The following is a 25,010-nucleotide window of genomic DNA, read 5'->3' on the forward strand; positions in this document are numbered from 1 at the left end:
CAAATGGTGTGTTAAGTGTTTGAGCTATCAACCTCTTAATGGAATGGAAATGGAGAGGTAGAAGATGAAGAAATTTCCAAAACAAATGTGTAGAGGATTATGGGTATAAGAGTCTCTAACTCTCAAGGTGTTTGGCTAGGGTTTTCTCTCAGAAGCTCTCCTTTACATTTGTGGGTAATGTGTGTATATATAGTGTAGGCACAAAAAGTGTGAATCAGACTGGACAAGCTAGCAGAACAAATGCCTCGCAGGTAACTCGCGGAAAGGCCTTATCCGCGAGACACAGCTGTCTCCATCTGGCCTGACTCTTCGCATTCCAGCATGTGCAAGGCACATGATATACTTCGCAGGATGCTAAGTCGCGAGATACCTGCGAAACCTTCTTCAGTCTGCAAATGCTTAAGTCTTCACACCACTCTCTTTATCACATAACCTTTACAATGAAATCCCACAATAAATACAGGGTACAACAAATTGAAAAAACTTACAATCAATTTTGGCACGTAATATAAGCCAACAAAACATATAGTTGTAAATAACAACTTTACAATCTCCCCCTTTGACTATTCCGTGACAAAACCCCTAAAACAGACTCTAGACTTAAACGTGAGTTTGGAAACAGTGGCAAAACTCAGCCACACCTAATCTAGAAGTTGTGAAGCACTTGTAAGTAAATACCTGTTACTTGAAACACTTACACACAAACAAAACCTTCACTAAGCTTTTGACAAGTTAAACACAAGGTACATACATGAGCAAGTAAAGTGCAATTAAGTTTGTAAGCACATCATAACATGTAAGCATATCTTGATCAAACAAAAACAATCATTAAAGAATGACTACAATGAACATTTAGCAAGTAAATGCCATCTGGACACGCAATGCAATTAAGAACAATCGATAGAATCAATTGCATGTCCAACACTCAACCAACGCAAAATACACGAAGTACTTTCATCTAGGATAAAAGATCCTACTAGGGCACAAGAGTGAGGTACTTAAGACATAATAGCAATATCTTAAAAGTACAAACCAAATGCTACAAAGAATAGAGATAAACACAAAAATACTAATAATAAACTGAACTTAAAGACAGAGTGTCAAAACTTTAAACAAAAGCAGTAAAAACATAACATAGCAGATATAAAAACAACAAAAAATAACCATCTATGAACAAATAACCAATGTTTATAAGTCTAAAACTATGCTCCCCCTAATGCTGTGTAAGCTCTCTCTCAGCTCCCCCTCAAAAATTTCTCCCCCCTTTTTTACCGGAATGGCCAAAGGGCTAGAATGCCTCAGACTCTGAGTCAAAACCATGATCGAGGGATACTCCTCTATCTGAGTAGATAAGGCTATGATCTGTCCTTGAACATAAGCAAACTGGTTTCCTATGTGCTGTGCATGAGATTCCAGCAAAGTGTACATCTACTCAACTCTAGCTATAAGATGATCAAGTATGTCCGATCCCCGAGATGGTGCAGAAGATGATGGCTAAGCTGAGGGCTGATTTGATGACTCTGGAGCAGTAGTAAAGTGCTCTATCTCATCCTTTGTGTCACCTTCCACCTGCTCAACACGTGGTTATGGTATGGTATGCACACCAGTCTTGGAGCCTTTGATATGAGCTGTACTCCTAGTCAGTGTATAAGCACCAATGGGATAGTCTCTCTGAACCATAATGAGACCACTTGGAAGTTTCAACTTCATCTTAGCAATTAACCCTATAATCAGTGGGGGAAAAGGCCTCAAGGTTCTGGAGTTTTGCTTTTCAATGCTTTTCTTCAAAATGTGGAAGATATGTCCATAAATATCTATCTCCTTATGAGTAAACAAATCATACAGAAATCTTGTCCTTGGAGCTGACAGTGTAATGAGATTGGTCACTAGATACAGGTTGTGAATCATCACATATGCCAAAGTTCTCATCTCCGATGAAAATGGCATTGTGTTCATGGATGATTTCTTCAGTGTGCCACTAAGCAGTTTTATCATCTCATTAGTAGAACCCAATCTATCCTCATACGGTATTGTAATTGGCTGTGAGGGAGGACAAACCTCCAAAAAATCTTGAATGATCTCTTTAGTAATCACAAATTCTTTGTGCCTTACCCAACCCTCAATACAATTCCCTAAGACAGCAACATTGGAGAAGAACTCCTTGATTATCTCTGAACAAACAACCCCAACTGGGTTCAACAACTTGGTCTAACTTTGTTCTTTGAACACCTCAAGTATGAAAGTGTGCTCAAGAGTTTCTAGATGAACCACCCTTTCCATAATAATGGTGACCTTTTTGTAGCAATCATTGTACTTCATATCAGCTTCTGCTGACTTGAAGTTGTCAGAATCAGTGCGTGCTCATTTCGAAGTTGGTTTCTTTGTAGCTGCATGCTTGGTTGAAGCCATCTGTATAACAATAGAACCAAAAAAGAACCAAGTATACAAGGCACAAACAGAACAGAACACATTATCAGGTGTATGTTAGTTCAAAGTAGATTTGGCAGCATCTCAAAATATAGCACACCATACTCAAAGCAGAGCAAATAGACACAAACAACCAGCTAAAGGTGTTAAATCATGTAAACTAACTTACAATGTATGAATGAAGTGAGTGTAGTAGTGTGTGCATAGGCTATGCATGTGTTGGTGCCTGTGTGTGCATCTGCTGATGCATGAGAGTGCATCTTGAAGTGCATGAGGGGTGCCTAAGGGTGCCTAGTATGTGTGCAGTGTGGGTAAAGTGTGTGAAACACAAAAACATGACCAAAACAAGTTAACCAAGGTCAAATAAGTGTAAACTCAGAGATTGGAATTCAATTGAATCCAATTTATCACAAAAATGTCACTAGGACATTTTGTCAAGCACTTGGCATGCAACCGTGAATACCAGCTATGAGCAATGCATGAACCTAATGAAATAGTGCTTAAATACAAGCTAAAATGCCACACGGGGCCAACAGAAGAACAATTACAGCAAATGAATCACATCTCAATAAGAAATTTTGGAAAAATTTTACAAAGATTGAGAAACCCAACCCATTTTCAAAAAAAAATCCCCAATTTACAAAACCCTAACTTAAAATCAGCATAATCTCAATAGAATGATAAAAGAGAGTATCAGAAACTCATACCTTGAAGAGATTTTACAAATAGAGACTTGAAATTGATGGGGTTTGAATGAAAGAGTGATTTGGGTTGATAATGGTTCGAGAGAGGCTTAGTGAGGGAAATGAGAGATTTTGAAAAATTGTCATATTCGCTACATTAAAAACTGAAAACACGCGTTTTTCGCAGGTTAGAGAGAAGCGAAACAGTCGCAAGAATGGCCACTGAAGCACATCAGCTTTCGTGAGAAACTTTAGGTCGCGCAACAGTCGTGAGACAGTCGCTGTGGCTTCTGTCTGATTTTGGAAAAATCCAGTTTTAGCCAAGCAACATTTCGCAAGAAGCAGTTGGTCGCGAGGTAGTCACGATACAGTCACGAGAGTCTCTGTGTGACATGATGAAAAAATTTATTTCCCTTAAGCCCTTTTCGTGAGAAGCTCTAAGTCGCAAGCTTCTCGCGAGACAACCTCTAAACCAGTTTTTGAAAACAAACACAAAAATGCATTTTGAACAAAACAAAATACACGAAAGTATAAAATCACTTTCAAAAACAAATAAAACACTCAAAAATCTTTTTGGATTTGATCAACAAGTATTTGAGCATACACATCATATTTGAACATGTACAATCACACAAATGAGATAAGCATTCATTGAATCGAAGTCTTGTGTGTTGTGGGTAAGTATCAAGTGTGAAAAAGTCCTTAGACCAGAGTGAAGTTTCAATGATTAATTCAATCAAGTCATACACAACTGATACTAGGTCAAGTGGTCTATCTCAATTATAGAAACGAACATATATGACCTCCCACAAAATAATTACAGAACTTAGAAACTTTTCATTTGGCTTCTGTATAAATCATGACATTTGATCCCTTTAGGATAATACATCTCATTTTGAGATTAGTGCTTGAAATTTTTGATATTTCAACATAAAGACTTAGCCTTTAGTTTTTTTAGCACCATACATTTCAAAATAAAAGTTGCTTTCCCTTTTTCCTAGTCAAATATTAGTATGTGCGAGAAACTTTTGCAGCTTGATATATCTTTTCATTTGGAGATTTACATTTAGTGAGCTATTTTGCAAAAAAAAAAAAAAAAAAAAATTTAAGTGGGAAGATATATAGGCACAAGTCTATGCAAGTATCAAAACCATCAAGACTATTGACCAATCATTCATGACAAGCTTGAAAATCTATTTACAACAATCATACATAGTTTTCAAGATATTTTCCACCTAGATAAATGTGCAAATAAATACAAGCTAAGCTCGAAAATGCACTACGCCATTAGTGCGAAGGTATTTGGCCAAACTCACATGTGAAATACACAAAACAAGTGATCACACTTTTTGAAGATTTTTCAACTTTTTATGGGTTTTTGAATTTTTTGAATACACTCAAAAACAGAACACAAACAAAAACAAAGCAAAAGCTTGAAAGAGAAACATGAACAAACTAACCATGTAAGACCAAAAGGACGGGTATGCAACAAAGAGCAGAATGGTTCACACACAAGATAAATTTCAAGGAATGATACCGACACTGATAGTCTTATGCAAAGTCTCAAACTTTGGACCATTAAAAAGTTTAGTGAATATGTCTGCCTTCTGGTTGTCAGTGGAGATGAACTCCAAATACACAGTCTTTTCCTCCACCAAATCTCGAATGAAGTGGTACCTGATCTCAATATGCTTCGATTTCGAGTGTTGGACTGGATTTTTTGATAAATTTATGGCACTAGTGTTATCACAGAATACACACATAGTGTCTTGAGTGATTCCATAGTCATGTAGAAGTTTCTTCATCCATAGTAGTTGTGCACAACAACTTGCTGCTACAATGTATTTGGCTTCAGCTGTTGAAAGAGAGACTGAATTCTGCTTTTTACTCATCCATAACACCAAGTTATTTCCAAGATAAAAACACCCACCGAAAGTGCTTTTCCTATCATTAATACATCCGGCCCAATTAACATCAGAATATCCAGCTAGGCACTCATTCGAGTCTTTTGAGTACCAAATTCCATAATCATATGTGCCATTAATGTAGTAGATAATTTGTTTGACCGTAGTCAAGTGTGATTCTTTTGGTGCTGCCTGGAATCTATCACAAACTCCAACACTAAAAGCGATGTCTAGTCTGCTAGCAGTGAGATATAATAGACTCTCGATCATGCTTCGATAGAGTGCTAGAGCAACTTCTGTACCTGCTGCATCATGACTCAGTTTTGCTGAGGAACTCATTGGAGTGGAAGTGTGCTTCTTGGAGTCTAGGCCAAATCACTTTACAAGATTCTTGGCATATTTCTCTTGAGAGATAAATATCCCATCTTCTCGTTGTTTCAATTGAAGCCCTAGGAAGTAGTTCAGTTCTCCCACCATGCTCATCTCAAACTCCCGTTTCATTTCTTCTGAAAATTCATGAGCTAGATGATCAATTGCGGATCCAAAGACAATGTCATCCATATATACCTGAGTAACAAGGAGAGACTTCTCATCTCTTTTGACAAACAAAGTTTGATTGGCTTGACCTCTCGTGAAACCATGATCTAGGAGGTATGCAGTAAGGCGATCATACCAAGCTCTTGGTGCTTGTTTCAGCCCATATAATGCCTTCGTCAACCTTAACACATGATCAGGAAAGTGAGGGTCTTGGAATCCCTTTGGTTTCTTAACAAAAACTTCTTCGTTCAAAAATCCATTCATGAAAGCACTCTTCACATCCATTTGATACAGCTTGAAGTTCATAATGCAAGCTATGGAGAGAAGAATTCAGATTGACTCTAATCTTGCAACTAGTCAAAAGACTCATCAAAATCTATGCCTTCAACTTTAGTATATCCTTAAGCCACCAACCTCGACTTGTTTTGGACAACTTCTCCATCTTCGTCAGTTTTGTTCTTGAAGATCCACTTGGTGCCAATGACATGTGTATCCTTGGGCCTTGGTACCAGCTCCCAGACATCATTTCTTACAAATTGGTGCAACTCTTGGTGCATGGACTCTACCCAATTCTCATCCTTCAATGCTTCCTCCACTTTCTTTGGTTCAAACTAAGTAAGGTAGCAGTTGTATGTCACATGATTCACACTATAAGCTCTTCCTTTTCTCAACCGAAGTCCTTCATCTAAATCACCAATGATATTGCTTGAGGGATAATTAAGGATTACCCTTGATGATGGTCTTTTGGAAGTGGAAGGTTCCTCATCACGTGAGATTGGAGGTTGAACTTCGAAAGGGATGAGTGGACTGGGAGATTCTTGAGTTGATCTAGTTATCCTTCTTGATATAGGAAGTGTAGCCTTCTCTTCCGGTGATTCTTTCTCAGCATCCTCACCTTGAGACATGTCGTCATTGTCCTCATTCTTCTTAGGAGTTTATCCTTCACTATCATTATCAATACCTTTTCAGGGATAGTGTCATCGATGACCACATATATTGATTCCATCACCATCTTAGTGTGCTTATTATACACTCTATATGCTCGGCTATTTGTGGACTAACCTAGAAATATCCCTTCATCACTTTTAGCATCAAATTTTCCAAGATTCTCCCTATCATTGAGAATGTAGCACTTGCTTCCAAATATTCAGAATATTTCACTTTTGGTTTCTTCTCTCTCCAAATTTCATATGATGTCTTCTTAGTTCCTGCTCGGAAATAAATTCTATTCCCAATGTGACACAATATATTCACAGCTTCAACCCAGAACTTCTGTGGAATGTTTTTGTTGAGTAACATTACTCTTGCCATTTCTTGAATTACTCGGTTCTTTCTCTCAACTACCCCATTCTATTATGGAGTTTTTGCAGCTGAAAATTCCTTCTTAATGTCGTGCTCATTGCAGAATGCTTCAAACTTAACATTTTCAAACTCCTTTCCATGATCACTTTTGATTTTAATTATGGGAACTCATTTTTCATTCTACAGCCTCTTGCATAGCCTTTCCATCTTGTCACATGCTTCTGAGTTCTCCCTAAGAAAATCCACCCAAGAGTATCTTGAGAAATTATCAACAACCACCATTATATAGCGCTTTCCACCCATGCTTTCTATTCTAGTTGGACCCATTAGATCCACATGTAGTAACTCCAAAGGGCGAGAAGTGGCAACTACATTTACTTTAGGATGGCTTGACTTTGTTTGTTTTCCCAATTGCCATGGACCACAAACATTCTTTTCAACTTTCCCAAACTTTGGCAAATCAACCACAACTTCAAGCTTTGAGACTTTTGCCACCTATTTGTAATTAGCATGTCCAAGTCGTTGATGCCACAACTCCAAAAGATTCACTCAAGCACTCCTACATGCTATGCTTGGTTTAGGAATGACTCCATAACAGTTGTCAGTGGTTCTTAGTCCTTTCAAAACTTGAACACCTTCTTCATTTAGAATTATACATCTTTCTTTGAAAATTGGACTAAGAAATCTTCATCACAAATCTGAGTGATGCTCAGCAAGTTCACTTTTAGTCCCTTAATATACAACACATCAGTTAACAAAGGTAATCTTGGTATATCCACGGTTCCTTTTCCAAGAACTTGTGAGTGACTACCATCTCCAAATGTCACGAAATCATCTTCCTTCTCTTTGAGATTCTTGAACAGAGACTTATCTCCTGTCATATGCCTTGAACAACCGCTGTCAAGATACCACAAACATGAATTAAATACTTTCAATGCGGTGTGAAAAAAAAGGCAAGCATGTGAAAGATATTCTTGACTATCAAAGGACATCTCATTTTTCAACTTCCTTTTCAGACAATCAATTTTGTCACACAAATGTCTATTCCTTCTCTTATATTCATTAATTAAGGAATTCAACTCACACAAACTATTATGAATATCATGATTCCTATTAACTAAAGATTTCAGGATGTGTATAAAGATTCTAGCATGTTTCTTAGATTTGAATAACTCTAAAAGCTCATTACTAGAAAATTCTCCGAGTATGCTCATAGAGTCATTTTCACAAACATCTTTAGTATGCTTCATGTTGACCTTAGTCAAATCTCTTTTCATAGCACACCAAGGGGTCTAGGATCACACTCAGGTAATTAAACCATAGCGAATGTACCCGCTCTGATACCAATTGAAAGCTCGGAAATGTGTCGAAAACACACGAGCTGTTTAGACCCCTAAAATAAAGTTACGGCTTGATTGATTTTACACTAACTTAATACTAAGTGTGGAATAGTGTAAACACAAGCGTATAAGCAAGACAATACAATGGTTGATTAAATTCAACCTTACAGTCTGTCTCTCTATTTCTCTTTATCTGCCTCTCTCTATCTCTGTATCTCAATACCTCTTGAACCTTTCATCGTATTTAATTTTGACCAGTGGTAGGTCTCTCTATCTTCATATCTCAATTCCTACATGCACCTTTAGGTTACCAGTGCTGGTTACGGTGCTCTAAGTCTAGCAAGGGATGGTGATGGCCGGCCGTACGAATTCTGTCTCAACTGTATCGCAAGCCTTTTTTTTTTTTTTCTCCTTCCCTTTCTCTGTATCTCTAGTTTTTTTTTTTTTTTTTTAAGTTGCAAGCCTTTTTTTTTAACCATTTTATTTTAGATTGGCATTTTTCCTACATGGCAGCAGCCTTTTTTTTTAACCATTTTTTTATATATATACACACAAAGACTATCAAACAGTGTTAAGGTTGTCAAACAATGTAATTTATCGCTTTTTAACTTATACGTGGCTGTATTTTAGATTTTTTTTTTTTTTTTTTGAGTTGCAAGCCTTTTTTTTTAACCATTTTTTTATATATATACACACAAAGACTATCAAACAGTGTTAAGGTTGTCAAACAATGTAATTTATCGCTTTTTAACTTATACGTGGCTGTATTTTAGATTGGCATTTTTCCTACATGGCAGCACCACCTTAATTGCAGGAAAAATGCTTCTACTATTATATATAGTCTATGAATATGATACTAGTCGAGGGGCCCGCACGATGCATGAATAATGTTGTAAGTCGTTATATGAAAAGGTTATGTAGAATGCTTAACATAGTTTAAAGTAATAATATGAAGTAATACATTTTTTCCAATTGCAAAAAATACTTGTAATTAAATTTTCAATTAGAATTGTTTATACCAATGACATTAGTTAATCAGTTACATATATGAGAAGCTCACTTGATGCTGGTGATGTAGAGAGATATAGTTGGGAAAGGGTGAGTTAGACTTATTCCATACTTAAATGATGTTATATAGGTTCCTCCTTATATTATCATGAACTTTTTTTTTTTTTTTAAGAATCACAAAAATTAATAGTTATTCATAATTTGTGTGTGAATATGTGTGTTTGATTCTAAAAATAAATAAACAAAGGAGGAGAAAATTGGGAATATAACTCCTTTCCCATGCTTCTAGATCATAATTCATGTAAAATAAATGAAATGTTAAATAGGCACATTGACTTTCACATTGCAATTGAAACTTTCGTAATTGACTCGTTCATATCCTTACAATTAATCATGAACTTTCACTTGATAGAACTATCGAATGCAAGAAATCTCAACAATCTTCCTTGCTCATTGCTCCAATGAGCAACAGGTAAAATAACTATTTTTCATCCATGGCAACATCTATTCCTCTCCATTTTTCCTTAAGGTCCGTTTGGATAAAGGGAGGAAGGAGGGAGAGTGGAGGGAAGTAGAGTGAAGTTGGCTAAAAATGGACTAATTTTGAGCCAAATTTACTCTACTTTACTCTCCCTCCCTCTCCCTTAATCCAAACGGACCATTAGCTCTTCAAAGATATGTGTTTTCTATGATCTGTTACCATTAATATAACAAAATGGATGTCCTGCCTCATGCCCATTACTGACCTAAATGCTGCAATCCATTAAAAACCCCAGCATTATTACATTCTAATTAAGATAAGAATAAATATTTGTAAATTCTTGGCACTAACTAACTAATAAAACATCTCCTTAATTTGTATGTGTCATACATTTGGCGCATGTAACTCCAATATAAATTGCATGTCCATATTAACAATCTACACAAAGGTATAAATTTTTGGATGGAGGTAGGGGAAATTTGGTTCAAGTATTTCTTTGAATTCTATTGGAGGAACCAAACCTCACTTTGTCATTGCCAGTAGAGAGTATTTTGGGCGCAAAAATTGCATTGGCAGCCTCTGTATAGTGAACTCCATGTCAACTTCTATGACATTGGAATTGTAATTATACTATAGCCCTCCATAGACACAACATGCCATTAATGATCCTCAAATCCTACAAAATTAAACCATTAATCAACATGAGAAAATGAAATTTGGAAGTTGTAAATGTATGGCATAATTATCTTTAGCTGTAACATGAGTTTTTGTGTGAAGTTGACTCAAACTAATGCAAAACTGAGTGAGGCATTTTATCAACCACATGATTTGCATGTTCCAAATAGGAATAAGATGAATGTTTTGCAACATGAATCCACCCAAAGATTACACCTAAGCAAAAGCCTATTTCTCAGGGTGTTCAAAAAGCTCCTTTCCTTTCTCCATTACACCTCCTTCTTTGATTTGTTTCTACATAGTTAACAATTAACAAGAATATATTGAACAACTATGGTATTTAAATAAACAATGATTATCCAACAATCATGTAGTCTAAACCCAAAAACTTCATAGCAATTTGAATCAACAACTGCGGAATAATATAGCTAGCATAATCAAAAGAGACAAAAGAGAAAGTACCTTTAATACAAAGGCCTTTGAAAGCCTCTTCACTGCGAACCAAAGAAGTTGGGGTCGCAATTGTTGATAGAACCAAACCCAAGCTCCACTGATTGAAGCAAAAAGAGATGGGATTTTCAAAACAAATTAATGCCATAAAATACCAAAAGATTAGCCACAGATCCATTATTAATATATATATCATTGGAGGAAAAGAGGAAAAACTCACCATGAGTTTGTACTGGTAAAAAACAGTGTGAGAGGAAAGAGAAATTAGAAATCTTAAAGGAATTTAATTCTGAGGGTGGTAGCTGAAGCATCTGAAGAACTGGAAGAGTCAAAGACTCAGAGATGAAAAGGGATGGCATATTATTTATTACCCATTAACTAATTCTCATCATTTACGTAAGCTATTAAAGATGGGCTTGAGTTTTTTACGATGTATGGTGTTTTAGTCGCAACTTTTGGCCACTTTAAAACGTTCTTTTGTGAAGAATGGAAAGAAGAAGTTAATGCGGAAGGCTATATGCAAGATTAGAGAGCTACATAGCAGAACTTTATACTCTCACATAAGATCTCTACTTTTATATATATATATATATATATTGATTGATATACTGATTGATGGATTTGAGAGCCAACCTTTACTAATCAACTTTGAGAGAGAAGATCTTTGAAAATATCAGTGGCGGCTCTAAATTTTTGTTTTTCAATGTAATTATTAAGAAATTTAATAAAAAGAAAACTTGAATATATTGATATATTGAGTTAAAAAAAAAAAAAAAAAAAAAAAAAAAAAAAAACCTCAAATATATGAAGTTTTACAATTTTCTTTTACGAGTCTTCTTATTTTGAAATTATTACAAAGTAGTTTATTATCAATTGTCATTAATTATTGTTAATGTGGATAGGTGTGACCATTTTATTTTGTTGAGTTTGTATAACATTTTAATTTTTATGATGTTCTCATTATCTATTTGTCATTTTTTCATATAAAAATATTTTAAACTAAATAACAAAACTCAACCCACTGGCACTGTATTAAATTGGTGCATAGCGCCGTAGTCATCCGTAAATAAATAATTAATACACTAAGTGTCTTTTTTTTTTCTTTTTTTTGGGTTAAGAAACACAATAAGTGTTCAATTAACCAATCAAATGTTGCCAAAGGCTTTGTAGCTAAATTGGCACCTCCCCATGCACAAAGTGCTTGGGGTCTAGAGGGCAAAAGGATTCGAGCTGCGGGGTCAGCAGTATGTTGTAATTATTTCTCAAAAAAAAAAAACCAATCAAATGTTTAAACAATCACTAATTAATTTTACTATTTTATTTTCATTGAATTACTAACTTTATAACAAAAAAGTTATTATAATATGATAATAATACACACACATATAACAAACCAGATGTATTTCCTAATAACTAAATTATATAAATTTATATTATATTTATACTACACACACACACATCACAATTCACACAAATAACATTATAACATAATAAAAATAAAAATAACACATACAATTAGTATTAGACACCTACTCATACACATATAATATAAATTTATAATAAAGAAAGACACTCATAACTCACAAACACTAACTTTTTACTCTTAGAGTTAGAGATGCCAAGATAGTCAAATAGAGAAGAAAGATGAGATGAAATTCATGAGAATGAGGTTAGAGACTAGAAAGAGATGATCTATGCTGTTTAGCTTTGGCTGGACTGATATGTGATTATGTATGCAAGATTTAAGCCAATGTGTGCAAACATACGTTTAAGGGTAAATTAAACTAATAAGTAAAAAAAAAAAATATATATATATATATATATATATATATTATAAAAAAACATTCCAAGTCAAGGGGTTTAACCATTCAAGTGAACTCCTAAACATAAATGGCTTGTTTGGAATCTTTGGATTGAGGGGGATGGAGTGGGAGTAGAGGAGAGTAGAGTAGAGTTGGCTAAAAATTAGGTTAATATCCGGCCAACTTATCTACTCTACTCCCCCTTCGTCCTCCTCAATCCAAGCAAGCCCTAATGTTGCCCAATATAGTTTTTTTTCTTCTAAGCTCAATAAAAGGTATACATGAGTTATAGTGAGTAGTGACTATAGAATAGTACCTGCGAAACTATAACTTATGTTATTCATATTGCAGGGAGGTTGGGTTCAAACACAAGGTAAAGAAGAGAGATTCTGATTAATGGTCGTAAACTGGCCCTGGCTTATGGAACATTGGTATGGAAATAACATAATATAAAAAATTGCATTAGTAGCACTCTTTCATTTTTAAATGAAATATGGATTGAAATCTATGATACATATTGTTCCATCATCGTAATTGTTCTTTCCTATCATGTAAAGACATCAAAGATTTAGTTTAGGTATAGACAGGATTGACTATAACAATTCAATTAAAGTTGTTGAAGGGTTATTAGAGATATTACAAAATTTACTTTATCAATTTTATAAACTCATTTTTCTCAATAATAAAAAAAAAAAAACAAAAAACAAAAAACAAAAACAAAAACAAAAAAATTATAAACTTATGTGTCACTAATAATAATAAAATAATTCTGATATATTTTATTAAAATGTTAAAAGTGAAACCAATCACATTTATTACTACATGAAATTGTAAATTTTTTTTGGTAGTAAAAATTATAATAATTTTAATATTCTAAAAATTAAAAATCATTGCATTATCTTTCAATGAATTAACTGTACCCACAAAAAATACAAACTCTATGACAAAGTCAATTGTGCTGTGTGCGAGTCCATTGAAGTCTTTTTCCTTCCTTTCTTTTTACCCCAAATAGTGTAAAGTTATTGCAGTTGGAAACAAAGTCATTATGTAGGAAACCAAGTCATATTTTATGGTTTTTGTAGGTGAGTGTGTATCATGCAAAACATATACATACATTCACGGTGGGATCAATATTGTTCTTTCTACTAAAAGCTTTCAAAATTGAACTTAATCATTTTTTCTAACACAACAAGATCAGAATATTATTCTAACTATTTTCCTTTTTACATTCTATTGAACATAGGCTTATGTAACACAAGATGATACATTAATGATGACTTTAACTGTTATAGAAGCCGTGTATTACTCAGCTTAACTCCAATTACCTGACTCCATGTCTAAATTAGAGAAGGACAGAGCAGAGACAACAATAAAAGAGATGGGTTTGCAAGATGCAGTGGACACTAGAATTGGGGGATGGGGAGTTAAAAGGCATTAGTGGTGGGTGTAAGGTTAAATTTATTCAATCATGTGTTGGCTTTATTTCGTGCCAAATTTGCTTGAAATTTAGCATTTAGATACCCTATATTTAGGTGGGATTTATGTAAAGGTTGTGTATAAGAGAGTGTGAAGAAAACTCAAGATATGTGCAATCAAAAGAGTCTCGCAACTGGATCTCGCGACTGACTCATGACTAGTAAGTCACCAAAGTCGCACACGTGTGAAGCATACAGGAGAGCTAAAAGGTCACAACAATTGGAGCACTACAAGACAAAATTTCCAATCTTGTCAGGCAGTTAGCTAATGACTTAGACTCGCGACTTGTTCTAGTTGTGAGGTTGAGTCACCAAAATGCCATGTTTGGATGAAAACTAACTTTTCGCATTCCTTATACACACTACTATAAATACCCTTATACCCACGAAATGTAAAGAGCTTCCAAAGAAAATTTTGAGAGAGAAACCCTAGAGAAAAACAAGATTGATTCATCCATAATCTTTATCATTTGATTCTCCAAATTCTTCTACTCTCACCCTTTCCATTGACATATCCTTGAGAGGTACATTTGCCAAATCCTTATCTCACCATACCCATATCAGTGCTGAGGTGTTTTAGTGCTTGGGAAGCAATTCAAAGAGGACCAATTCATTTAGTTGATGCAATGGGCTTATTTGGGGATCCGATAAGCTAAAGAAGACAAGGTTCGATGTAACCCTGTTAGAGCAAGAAGCTTGGAGGGCTTAGGTGCACTGTGTAGATTAGGCTTGGAGGATCTTCTGTTATTCATGTATCCCAACTATATTCTTTAGTGGATCATTTACCGCTTAAAGGGCGGCAGAGAGATTTTTCGCCAAGTACTTCGGTTTCCTCTTCGATAACACATCGCTGTATTATCTTTGTGTTTGCATCTCTCTTTCCTTTCTCTTTACCTTTTAACTGATGCTGTATTTGTAATTAATTATGGTTTAGAGTGTGTTATCAATTTGGATGTAGCTTATATTTCATATTACGCACATATACTGTTTGTTTATAAGCTTGTGTTGATATTTTTATAATTAGGGGTCTAAACGTTTATTTGTTTTTTAAATGCTATTTAAACTTTCAATTGGTACTAGAGTGGGTGCACTTGTGGTTTCATTACCTAAGTGTGATCCTAGACCCCTTTTGAGATGGATCAATCTCAATCACTTAATGCTCATCCATACTTTGATGGAAGCAACTATGCATTTTGGAAAGTCCGTATGAGGGCTTTTCTATATTCCATTAATGAGAGTGTTTAGGATGCTGTAGAGATAGAGTGGACTAGGCCAGAGGCCACCAAATCCGAATGGGATAAGGCAGCCCTTGTGGTAGCTAACGCTAATAGCAAGAATTTAAATGCTATTTTTTGTGGTATTTCTCCTAATGAGTTTCACAAGATTTCTCATGTTATAATTGCCAAGAAGGCGTGGAAAATCTTCAAGATAACCTATAAAGGCACCAAAAAGGTGAAGGATACCAAGTTGCAAATGCTAACCACACACTTCGAGGAGCTAAAGATGAGTGAAGACAAGTCATTCGACTCATTTTATGGGAAGCTAAATGAAGTGGTGATTGAGAAAATCAACTTGGGAGGAAAAACGGAGGACTCCAAGATTGTGAGGAAGATCCTATGATCATTGCCGGAAAGCTTTCGTGCAAAGGTCACTGCTATTGAAGAGAGCAAAGACCTTGATGAGATTAAAATTCAAAAACTCATCGATTCTCTTCAAACTTGTGAGCTACCTCTACCATCACAAAGGAAGAGCAAATATCTTGCTTTAAAGACAATCAAAGAGTGAGTAGAAGCTCAAGACTCCTCAGATGAGGATAAGGTCAAAAAGGATGTGGTGTATCTTGTTAAGAACTTCCAAAAGTTCTTAAAGTTCAAAAAGAATGGAAAGTTTGTTGAGAAGGGAAAATTTCCAAATTTCGGGAAGAAGAAAATGGATTTCAAGAAGAAAGATTGGAAGGATTCTCAATCCTCTCAAGGAATCATGTGCTATGAATGCAATGGTCATGGACATCTTAAGAAGGAGTATCCCAACTATTTGAGAGGGAAAGGTAAAGTGTATGCCACTACCCTTAGTGACACAGACTCTTCTAATTCAGACTCGGAAGAAAGCTGCGATGGAGAGGGAAATTACTTTGCATTTATGACCATTGCTCCCATGCAATCTTCGGATGATTTGAGTGTTAGTAGAAGAGCTTGATAAGCACACTAAAATGGAGTCAATGGGGATAGTAGAGGAATCTGATGATGATGAAGATAAAGGATCAATGGGGGATTACAAGAATGCTATAATGCTCTCCTTTAGAAGATTAGTGAATATGTAAAAGTGGCTAGAGCAACCATTAAGAAAATGAAGAGGGCAGGGTAAGATTACGAAAGTCTTCTAGTGCGGTACAAAGAGACTAAATGTGAAGTTGAGACACTGAATGGAGAACTAACTTAAGCCTATTCAAAGATCAAGTTTCTTGAACTTGAGGTGATTCAAGCTAATGCTAAAGTTGAGCGGGTTTCCTCCAAAAAGCTTGACGAAGTGCTTGCACATCAAAAGCCCTCTTCTGACAAAAGCAACTTAGGATACACCGGAGAGGCTAGTTCAAGCATCATTATGTCTAAGGAGATGAAGTTTGTTAAAGCAAAGGAACCAGTGGTAGCAACTTCAGCTGTTGAAAAAGTGAAGTTTGAGTATAAGCCAAAAGTGATTACTCAATGGGTTTTAACAAAGCCTCCAAACCCAGCAGTGGCTAAACTCAAGGCGAAAGGAAAATATCTTCCGAAGTCACAAGAGGATTGTAAACTCAACGCTTTTGCCACCATTGTGGAATCTAAGGACACACTAGACCCAATTGCCATAAGCTTTGGGCATTAAAGAATAGCAGCTTGCAAAGGCCAAGTGGACAAAGAAATGGCAAAAGGAACCTCAAGCAATTGAAAGGGGGAGAAGTTAAGTCTAATATTGGGGATATAATGAAGATGATAGACATCATCACTTCTTGTTTGGCAAACTTCACCCTAAGGTATAAGAATCGTAACTCAAGTACCCAATCCTCTAAGGATATCACCCCAAATGCACATGCCGTGTGGGTGAAGAAGGTACACATGCATAAGCATTAGAACATGTCCATGCATCAATTCTTTCTGTATGTTGTGACTTTGCTTGGCTGTTTTCTTTGTAATCATTCTAGCATGTTTTGAGAAATTTTTGTTTGTTTGTTTTGCTTTGAATGTTTTTATTTTTGATCAATCTTTACTTATTTCTGTGTCAAAAATCCAAAAACACATAAAATGTAGAAAATCCAAAAAGTTTGATCGGCATTATTCTGTTTTGTCACACGCATGTTTTGTCTTGTACCTTCATACAAATGGCTTTATGCATTTACGAGAGTAGCTTGTTCTTTATACACTCATATCATCGAGGGAAAAATCTTGACATCTATGTGACTGTTGTAAATAGATCTTCAAACTTGTCATGAATGATTAGTCAATGATTTTGTTGATCTTGAGATTTGCATAAACTTGTGCCTATATATCTTCCCACTCTTTTAATTTTTGCTTAAAGAGCTCAACTAATGTAAATCTCAAAAATGAAAAGAGACAATGAGCTACAAAAGTCATCACACAGACTAGTATTTGACTAAGAAAAAGAGAAAGCGACTTTTATGAAAATGTATGATGCCCAAAAAGCCAAAGGCTTGTTCATTAAATTGAAATATCAAAATTTCATGCATCGATCTCATAATGAGATGTATTGATTCTAAATGATTAAATGTTATGACGTGTATGAAGCCAAATGAAAAGCTTCAAAATTATGTAATCAAGTTTTGTGGGAGGTCATATATGCATAATTCTATAATTAAGATTGGGCACTTTTCCTCATACTAATTGTGTATGTCTTGGTTAAATTGATCATTGAAGTTTCACATTAAACTAAGGACTATCTCATCTTTGATACCCACACACATCACACATGTCTATGTTTAATGAATGCCATATTCATTCGTGAGATTATACTTGATTAAATGTGTTGCACTCACTCAATCATATGCTAATCAAACACAAAGATTTTTTAGTATTTTAATTGTTTTTGGAAACTTTTTTTGTTTTGAAAATTTTCAAAAATTTCAAAAACTGTGCAACTTTGTTTTGGCAACTTACTCTCGCAAGTCAATCCAGTCGCGAGCCTCTAGTTGTGAGCTTACTCAGAAGCTTTCGTGACTCCCTGGCGAGTCAAGCCCCCAGTTGCCAAAAAGACTTAGAAAAATTTCAAATTTCTGGGTTTTTAGAATTTTTGCGACTCACTTTGGCGACTGGTTCACTAGTGGAAGATCCAGTCGCGAGTTTTACTCAGAATGCTTCGCGACTCCTTTCATGACTTACTAGTAAGTGGACCTTTCAGTTGCGAAAAACACTTGGCGACCTGACTTGGTGACTTGTTTGCAACTCATTTCAGTAGTGAAAAACACGTGTTTTGCACAATGAAGGTTATTTTCAAGGCAATTTTCAAAAACTTTTCATTTTTTCCCTCGCATATTGTGACTGTTCATAGTCTTGTCCATCCCTCCCTCTTCCAAAATCACCGTTCTCACTCACAAAGCCTCCATTTTCTTCATCATTTCTTCACCAATCTTTAAGAAAAAGGTATGGGCTTTGTTCTTTTCTTAATGTATTTACTATTTCTTGCCCTAAATTTTTTGGATTGTGTGTTTTTGTTGAGATTTGAGCATATGATGTTTGAATATGGTTTGTGGATATTTTGTTGAGTTTGATGTATGGGTTTTGTTGGTTTTAGTAGTATGATGCCTATAATACATGATTTTCATGTTTATTTCTCATTTTTTTAGTATTATACCTTGTCTGTGTTGTTTTGTGCATACCATGCCCATGGTAAAATGTCTTATAGACATTATCTTGTGTTTCTGAGGATTTCATGGAATACAATGATTGTAGGGATGACCTTGCTTCGCCGTTTGTGAAATTTTCTTTGGTTATGTGTTTTGCACTTAGCCCTAGGTTGTACATGGTGATATTTGTGTGCACACACACACTTTGATATGATTGAGGGCCTAATGCCAAGACTCTGTTGTGCTTTGATGCTATATGTCCTCTTATGTCAAGTTGCTATTGAATTATGCTTTAGTTTCATTTTTTTAAGGCCTAATTCATAGTCCATTTTATTGCTACTAACTTGTCACTAATTATTTGTGTTACCATATGTTGTGCTTTGTTTTGTGGTCCTTGCTGCTATGTTTTTGCATATGACTCCAAAGAAGAAAACTACCTCACATCGTGCTAACAAAAGGAAGAAAATGGACAATACTTGATTCCGCTCTACCCAACACTTTGAAAGATACAATTAGTTCTTTGAGAAGGCTCCAATCATCCAAGAGCGATTTGTGGACTTGGTTGATTTGAAGGATTATTTTATCCCGGGTTGTTTTCAAGATAGAGGTTGGGATAAACTCCTTGGTGATCTCCCTGGGGTGTGTGAACCTTTGATTTGTGAATTCTCTGCCAATGCCATTTTACGAGAGGACGAAATCGATTCTTGAATTAGAGGCCATGAGTTCACCATTGACATGGAGGATATTGATGATGTTCTTGGCTTTGAGGATCTAGAGCATGATTTCACTCACTACAAGGGCAGAATGCTCTCCATAGAGATGGTTCAATCACATATCAGTGGTGTTAGAGAAGGAAGATGCCTTAGCACAACTACTTTTCCACCGGATCTGAGATGTCTTACATTAATTATGATGTTCAACCTGTACCCGATGAAGAAGATGACCACCATTAGTAATGCTAGAGCCGTTTTTCTCATGGAGCTTCAGGAGAATACTTACATTGATATTAGTGCTCATGCCTTCTCTATTATTACTGATGAAACAAGGACAACTTCAAGGGCAAAACTGATTCTCCCTAGTCTTCTCATGAGGCTCTTTCAAGCAAAAGGTGTAGAAATTCCTCAAGACATCAGTCTCATGCCTATTCCTCATGCTATAAATGCTCTAACAATTGTACGGATCAAAGTTCGCCTCCACGGTGATGAAGAGGAGGGTGATCAAGCTCAAGGGGAGCCTATGGACACCGAGACAGAAGCAGAAGGACAACTCTTAAGCTCATGAAGCCGTGGTAAAAGGAGCTAAGCTTCATCATCTTCTGAAGTACCTCCAAATGCATTTTAGATCATCCTTGAGAGGATTGACGGCCTGCGAGACGTCCAACATGAGCAATCTAACAGGTTGACTACCATCCAAGAACAGATTAATTTACTTTCAGCCAAGTTTGATAGCTTCACTGCACAGCATTAGCCCTTTGACCATTCCGGTCAAAAGGGGGGAGATATGGAGTAGGAGTAGCTCTTGAGGGGGAGCATCATTTTGAAATGGAGAAACTTTAAGCACTTTTATTTTGTATTGTTTATGGTTTATGTTGTTTATGTTTGGATTTAGTTTCAATTATGGGTTTTCATAGCACTTTGCTTTGGTTTGAACTCTATAATTTTAGTATTTAGTTTTCTAATACTTGATTGTGCTGTGTTGTGAATACTTGAATGCTTAGCTATTTAAAATATTTTTTATTATGTGCCCTTACTTTGTAGCTTAGTACTTTTAGTTAATGTTATGCATTTTCTTTAGTACATCACTCTTGTGCCCTTGTTGGATTTTATATCCTCGATGCAACTACTTTGTGTTTTAGTATCGGTGGAGTGTTGGACATGCAAATGATACTTTGCATTGAGCTTATTAGCTTGCATGTCCAGATGTCCGTCCCTTGTGTGAATGATCATTATGATCACTATTTATAGTGATTGTTCTTGTTTGGTCAAGCCATGTTTTATTGCTATATTCTTTACTACTTGATTGTATTGTGCTTGTTCTATATGCATTTCAAGATTTCTGCTTACAATGATCATCTTATGTTATTGTTTTCAAGAAAAAACTTGTTCATATAGTTCAAGAGCTTCACAGTTTCTAGAGTTAGGTGTGAGTGAGTTTTAGTAACTGTTCCCAACTCACATGTTAAGTCTAGAGTCTGTTTTAGTGTTTTGTCACGAAATAGCTAAAGGGGGAGATTGTAAGGTTGAATTTATTCAATCATATGTTGGTTTTATTCCGTACCAAATTTACTTGTAATTTAGCATTTAGATACCCTGTATATAGGTGAGATTTATGTAAGGATTGTGTGTAAGAGAATGTGAAGAAAACTCAAGATGTGTGCAATTAAAGGATTCTCGTGACTAGATCTCGCGACTGACTCGCGACTAGCAAGTCGCCAAAGTGGCACACGTGTGAAGCATACAGGAAAGCTAAAGGGTTATGATAGCTGGAGCACTATAGGACAAAAATTCCAATCTGGCTAGGTAGTTAGCTCGCGACTCAAACTCGCGACTCATTCCAATCGCGAGTAAATGCTCTAAAATGTGTGAATACACAAGAGCTATTTAGATCCCCAATTAGATTATGGCTAGATTGCTTTTATTCTAACTTATCTAAGTGCGGAGCAAGAGTAAATGAAGTACAATAAACCAATAAAACTACTCTAGTGCATATGCATGAACAACAAGCATTAAAAGTAAAGCACAAGAGTAAAGGAAGAGATAATGCAAACACAAGATAATACACCGATGTGTTATAAAAAAGAAAACCAAAGAACTTGGTGAAAAACCTCTCTGCTGCCCTCCAAGTGGTAATCGATCCACTAGACAATCAGTTAGGATACACAAGTTAGCTAGAGACCCTACAAGCCTAATCTACCTGATGTACCTAAGACCTCTAAGCTCTTACTCCAACAAGGCTTCCAAGAACCATGTCTTGTCTAGCTCTTCGAATCCCGCAATGAGCTCCATGTTGCATCCGCCATCCTTGGCATCTTTCAATGCTTCCCAGCAGCACCAAAAACACTCTCAACACTTTGAATGTGTGTGGGTAGTGTTTGGGTAGAAATCTTTTCTCAATAGGTATAACAATGGGAGAGGGAATGAGAAGAGACTAGAAAGATTTCTCTCCAAGAATGGGTAACTCTCTCTAATAGGTGGGTGTGTTGTAGAAACCTCTCTTAGGGTTTTTTTTTTCTCTGAATTGCCTCCTCTACATTTGTGGATAATGAGGGTATATATAGTATGGGTGAAGGGTAAGAAAGTCACATATTAAAATTCTCTAAGCAGAATATTTCGCGACTACCTCAGGGGAAGGCCTTACCCGCGAGACACTCACGAAAACGACAACTTGACATGACTCTTTAGCTTCTAGTCATGTGCTTCTCACATGCCCTTTTTGCAAGAACCCTTCTCGCAAGTTAGTCATGAAATGCACTGATTCTTCAATTAAACTTGAGTCTTCACTAACTTAATACTAAACTCAATACAATAAAATCCCATAAAATACAATGAACAAAATTAAAGCAATCATAACACTTTTTGTCATGGAATAAAGCCAACATAAAACATAGTTGTAAATCACAACTTTACAGCGAGGTTGAGTCGTCAAAATGCCCTATTTGGATGAAAACTAACTTTTCGCATTCCTCATACACACGACTATAAAAACCCTTATATCCACAAAATGTAAAGAGTTTCTAGAGATAATTTTTAGAAAGAAACTCTAGAGAAAAACAAGATTGACTCATCCACAATCTTTATCATTTGATTCTCCAAGTTTCTCTACTCTCATCCTCTCCATTGACATATCCTTGAGAGATACATTTGCCAAATCCTTATCTCACTATATTCATATCAGTGAGGAGGTGTTTTGGTGCTTAAGAAGCAGTTCAGAGAGGACCATTTCGTTTGGTTGACATAATGGGCTTATTGCGGGATCTGGTAAGCTAAAGAAGACAAGGTTCAGCATAACCCTGTTGGAGCAAGAAGCTTGGAGGGCTTAGGTGCACTAGGTAGATTAGGCTTGGAAGGTCTTCTGCTATTCATGTATCTCAACTATATTCTTTAGTAGATCATTTACCGCTTAGAGGGCAGTGGAGAGGATTTTCACCAAATACTTCGGTTTCCTCTTCGTTAACATATCGTCGTGTTATCTTTGTGTTTGTATCTCTCTTTCCTTCTTCTTTACCTTTTAATTGCTACTATGTTTGTAATTAATTATGATTTAGAGTGTGTTACCAATTTGAATATAGCTTATATTTCATATTCCGCACATATACTGTTTGTTTATAAGATTGTGTTGGTATTTTTGTAATTGTGGGTCTAAACGTTCATTGGTGTTTTATACGTTATTTAAACTTTCAGTGGGCAAAAAAAGAGAATTAGCATTTGTATAGAGATCCTAACACGCCCCAAATGCTTCTCTTCCTTGATGAACCAACAAGTGGGCTTGATAGAGAAGCATCATATTATGTAATGAGCAAAATTGCAAGCTTAGGTCAAAGAGATGGGATTGGAAGGACCATTATTGCATCAATTCATCAACCCAGCAGTGAAGTCGTTGAGCTCTTCCACAATCTTTGTCTCCTGTCTACAGGTAGAACTGTATATCTTGATCCTGCTTCTGCAGCAAATGAGGTAAGTAGTTAAATATTCTTAATATTTTTGTATCATATATTCATATTAGAGCTGGAATAAGTTATTAACTAGTCTAATTACTTCCAATACTCTTCATCCATCAGATTATGGGAAGACATCTTCAAAAAAAAGATTAAAAAAAATAGAGGATGAATTATGCATTTTAACCTAATACTATTTAGAGATGACATTGCAAATGTTAACACAAATCCCTTCTCGGGTACATAAAAATAATAAGAACACCTTATGAAGCTTATATATATATATATATATATATGTATGTATATATATATATATTTTAAGGACAATAAGAACACCTTATGAAGCTTATATATATATATATATATATATGTATGTATATATATATATATTTTAAGGACGTTGAACAAGGTTTAGCTAGAGAAAATTTGACAAAGGAAGCAATTGAGATACTTCTAAGTTCGTATAAATCATCAAAGAGATACGAGCAAGTACAGAAGCAAGTAGCTGAAATAAATAAACAGGCAAGCAAGTAATAATTTTCCTAATCGTGTATGTTATTTTTTGCATAATATGGTATACAAATTGATGAGAGTCACATGACCAGAGAAATGGAAAATAGTTAACTGAAATTTACTTTGGTTTCAGGACCATGGAGAATTGGAGACGAAGAGAAGCCATGCTAGCTTCCTTACTCAGTGCTCTGTTCTAACAAGAAGATCTTTTGTGAACATGTATCGTGATCTAGGCTACTATTGGTTGCGCATAGCAATTTATATCACATTAGGTCTAGGCCTCGGTACCATGTATCACAATATTGGGCATAGTTATGCTTCGATTCAGGAAAGCTGATTAAATTCATAATTTCTAACAACTTAAGTTTTTGGGATAATCAAGAACTTAACATTATAACTTTGGTTATTTCAGGATAGAGGTGCATTGCTTTCATTTATAGCTTCATTCCTAACGTTCATGGCCATTGGGGGATTTCCCTCTTTTGTAGAGGACATGATGATATTTTAACTTATTTTGTGGTCCAGAAGTGTTTGTTGAATTTATATATGCATCCGGATATTAGTACTTTCACTAATGGCTTATTAAAAAGCTTAATTTGCTAAAATAAGATGCTCTTGACACTCTTTGCTCATATTTTTTTTAGCATTATAAGTATTGATAAACTTTCTCCAATCATAACCTAGGTATTGTTGGGAAAATTTGTTAAATCCGCTCAATGTGAATTAAAAATTAATGACTACCTAGCAATAGCAATATTATGGAAACAAAAAATTCTAGTAAGCACCACAAAAACACATCCACAAAAGAACACCAAATCTTATGTAAAAAACTCTCTAGTGTAGAGGAAAAAACCACAGGATAGCTCAAAATAATCCACAATGAAATAGAGATTACAACTCTCAAGTTTACACCAAACTTGAGTCC

The 25,010-nt window shown here is 35.5% G+C and overlaps 1 long non-coding RNA gene and 1 pseudogene across 1 annotated transcript; one reads left to right on the top strand and one right to left on the bottom strand.

Moving 5' to 3' along the window:
• The window catches only part of LOC112038305 (ABC transporter G family member 1-like), a 62,534-nt pseudogene that overhangs the window by 3,727 nt on the left and 33,797 nt on the right, over nt 1-25,010 (top strand).
• On the bottom strand, nt 9,994-11,332 carry LOC112038304 (uncharacterized). The gene is made up of 3 exons (XR_002885825.2): nt 11,028-11,332; nt 10,820-10,907; nt 9,994-10,358 (listed from the first exon to the last, which is right to left on the bottom strand). It is a non-coding gene; the product is annotated as an uncharacterized LOC112038304 (long non-coding RNA).

Source organism: Quercus suber, unplaced genomic scaffold, assembly GCF_002906115.3.
Source record: "Quercus suber isolate HL8 unplaced genomic scaffold, Cork oak 2.0 scaffold_792, whole genome shotgun sequence".
Taxonomy (NCBI): Eukaryota; Viridiplantae; Streptophyta; class Magnoliopsida; order Fagales; family Fagaceae; genus Quercus; species Quercus suber.